This window comes from Epinephelus fuscoguttatus, linkage group LG16, assembly GCF_011397635.1.
Source record: "Epinephelus fuscoguttatus linkage group LG16, E.fuscoguttatus.final_Chr_v1".
Lineage (NCBI taxonomy): Eukaryota > Metazoa > Chordata > Actinopteri > Perciformes > Serranidae > Epinephelus > Epinephelus fuscoguttatus.
The window spans coordinates 847,501-851,089 of record NC_064767.1 but is presented as its reverse complement, the minus strand read 5'-3'; the positions used below and the strand labels follow the sequence as shown (position 1 = coordinate 851,089).

Below are 3,589 nucleotides of genomic sequence, written 5' to 3'. Positions count from 1 at the left end.
TCAAGATCTGGAATTCTATGAATTCATACATAACAGTCCGACTGTGGGAAAAGTGTCAGAAGTTTTCAGATTCAGATTCAGACCTCCTGTACGATAATTTAAACTCCTCCCCTCTGCAGGTAAAGACAACGTGAAGTTACACAACACTTTATGTAAAGTTACGTACTTTATGTTAAGTTATGTATAAATACATACCTATGTAAAGTTGCATACTACTTAATGTAAAATGATATATTTCATGTAAAGTTACTGAGGTTAGGTTCAGGTAAAGAAACATGGTGACGATGTAAGTTTACACAGCAGCCTTGTCCTGGAGAAGGTTTTATGTTTTATACCCCATTTAACGCCCTGACCTCCGACCTTACAGGACCACTTCCATCTTTATTCTTTATTCCCGTCAGCGCGTCGGTCACATGATCACAGCCTTTAACATACACGGGTTATACAGGAATGAGTGGCTCAGGATTATGTGCGATATGTGCGAACATTGGTTTATTTTAAGTTTAAGTTTATTTCCTTTATTAATCCCCCTGAGGGAAAATTCAATGTTTTCACTCTTGCTTGTCAGTTACACACAGGTCTGAAAGACACACACATGCACAAACAGGACCTATACATGCACAAAGTGGAGAGATGTCGGAGTGAGGGGGCTGCCCTTGGTCAGGCGCCCCGAGCAGTTGGGGGGTTTGGTGCCTTGCTCAAGGGCACCTCGGCAGTGCCCAGGAGGTGAACTGGCACCTCTCCAGCCACCAGTCCACGCTCCATATTTTGGTCCGGACGGGGACTCGAAGAGGCGACCCTCCGGTTCCCAACCCAAGTCCCTATGGACTGAGCTACTGCCTTATTTGTTACGGGAAAACAAACAACATCAAAACATGAAGAAACAAAAGTTTTGCAGTACGAGGTTCACGTGTGAGATGAGGTGGAGATGAAACTGGAAATACTCGAGTACTTAAGTAAATGTTCTCAGTTACATTCCACCGCTTAGGAAACAGATTATATTTTTACAGATTTTTGTTCTGGTATGGACACAGAGGACTTATATCTGCAAATACAAGTGTGAGTGTGTGTGTGTGTGTGTGTGTGTGTGTGTGTGTGTGTGTGTGTGTGTCCATGTTGAAGCATTAAATTGGCCACCTGTTGCTATCCATTCACATTCACTCACAGACACACACACACACACACACACACACATTCGCTTCATTCTTTTCTTTCTCAAGCAAACACACTGAAACAAAAGATGCGTGTGTGTGTGTGTGTGTTCACATACCAGAACACACACACACACACACACACACACAGCCAGTCAGTAGTCGAGGCATGTCAGTTCCTGTTCTGTAATCTCTGGAAAAATGATCCTGCTCGTTATTTCCTGCCTCCTGCCAGTCGAGTGTGTGGGCAGAGCACCCCGAGGGTCCGTCACTACAGCAACAGGCTGAACAGACTGAAGCTGAACGCAGGAGGAAGAGGAGGACGAAGAAGAAGAAGAAGAAAAAGAAGAAGAAGAAGAGACAAACAAACAACATGACGAGGTCTGACGGGAGAAAGAAGGAGGAGATCTGAGGACATCAAACCAGCAGGAGAAGAAGAAGACGGAGGAGGAGGAGGAGGAGGAGGAGGAGGAGGAAGAGGGGACAGAAACAGGAAGCTGCAGGTAGGAACAGGAAGCTGGAAACACTCCTGGCTGCTGCAGGTCCAGGTGTGCAGTGTCTCTCTCAGGTGAACTTCCTTTCCATGTCACTGATGTGTTGACGTCAGCCGGTATGTTAGTTTGGAATCTGTTGCCGCCATTTTGGACCAGGTGAGACCGCAGCTCTCCTGTGTACATGTATTTGTTTACAGGAGCATCTGCGCTCCCATGTGGTGGCGATGTTAACGTAAGATTCAAAGGCCAATGAGGCGCCAACGTGCAGTGTAACGTATTCATGTCCTAAACAACGTCCAAGAAGTTTGTGTCACAGGAAATCAAACAAAAAACTCAACTGTAAACAAAAGGTTGTGAAGAAATTACACAAATAATTTGTTTACAACGTGTACGTTTTACTTTTTGTTTGAATTTACTCAAATCTGATGATGAACAGGAGCAGGCTGCGTTCACAACCACTGCATCACCGCACTGCTTGACTCCTACTGCAACATCCTGTGACATCATCTGTCAAGACGCTGTGTCAACCAATCAGATACGTGAAAGCTCAGACTCAGTGATTCATCACTTGAATAATATGTGATTAATCTGAATAGAATCAATTAAATAAGTGAATTTAATAACATGAAATCAATGAAATTCCTTTTTTTCTAATTTATTCCAAACAAATAATTTACTTTCATTGAAACTGAATCAAATTTACTCAAATGTAGTAAAATAGATGTGAATTAATCAATTTAATTTGATTAGAGTTAATCAAAAAAATTAGATTAAATGTATTTGAATAAATTAATGAAATAAATACATTTTTAAATAAAATTCATGAAGTCAGAATGTAAGTTAATTTATTTCAATCAAATCATTTACTTACATTAACTGACATCAAATTAACTCAGATATAATAAATTATAAATGAATCAATCAATATCATTTGATTATAATTGATCAAATAAATGTAATTAAAGTAAATCATTCTAATATGGCAACACTGAATTTATCTTTGGAAATGCAATCGAATTTCAATCAAACAATTCACCTATGTTTAATTAATTATTTTAGCTTAATTGAATTGAATCAAATTAACTCAAATGTAGTTAAATGTCAGCAAATTAATCAATTTAATTTGATTATAGTTAATCAAATTAATTTAATTAAAATAATACATTGATTTAGATTTAGTTAATTTGAATAAATTAAGGAAATTAATAAATCTGTATAAAGAAATTAATGAACTAATAAAATTAATTTATTCTTATAAAATCATTTACTTACATTGAATTAATAAAATAATTAAATTGAACCAAATTAGCTCAAATAATGTTGAATTATGAATAAATAGATCAATTTAATTTGGTTATAATTAATCAAATAAATGTCATTAAAGTAAGTCATTTGAATTAGGCTACATTTAATTAAGCTTTGTAAATTCAATCAGATTACAACAAATTTATTAATTTAATAATTTCAATCAAATAATATACTTACAACGAATTCATTAAATTAGCCTGATTTAAGTGAATCAAATTTACTCAAACATCCTAAAATATCAGTAAATTAATTCATTTAATTCTATTTTAGTTCATCAAATTGATTTTATTAAAATAATCAATTGGTTTAGATTTAATTCATTCGAATAAATAAATAAATGATAATAATAGATTTAATTGTCTACGTCAATTTGATTTAATCAAAAATATTGAATTTAAATACAGCATTTAAATTAAAAATTACATCAAATTAATTTACTTGAATTACATTTAATTAATTCATGATTTATGTCATATGATGTCACCTCCATCTAAAATCTAACTGAATGAAAATAATTATTTGTTTTTCTTTCGGCATCAAAACGTTTAGTAATTAAAGACTAACGAGTCGTTTAACAAGGATTCAAAGTGTACATGTGTTAACAGCTGATCCCACAGCGGCGGCAGGTCGTCTGAT

The 3,589-nt window shown here is 35.4% G+C and overlaps 1 protein-coding gene across 1 annotated transcript in view; it reads left to right on the top strand.

The window, feature by feature from the left end:
• The first annotated feature begins 1,266 nt into the window (after positions 1–1,266).
• The window catches only part of dlk2 (delta-like 2 homolog (Drosophila)), a 15,447-nt gene continuing 13,124 nt past the window's right edge, over positions 1,267–3,589 (top strand). The window contains exon 1 of the mRNA XM_049601113.1: positions 1,267–1,654. The gene's annotated coding sequence lies outside the window, so the exon portion shown is untranslated. The remainder of the gene's footprint in view (positions 1,655–3,589) is intronic.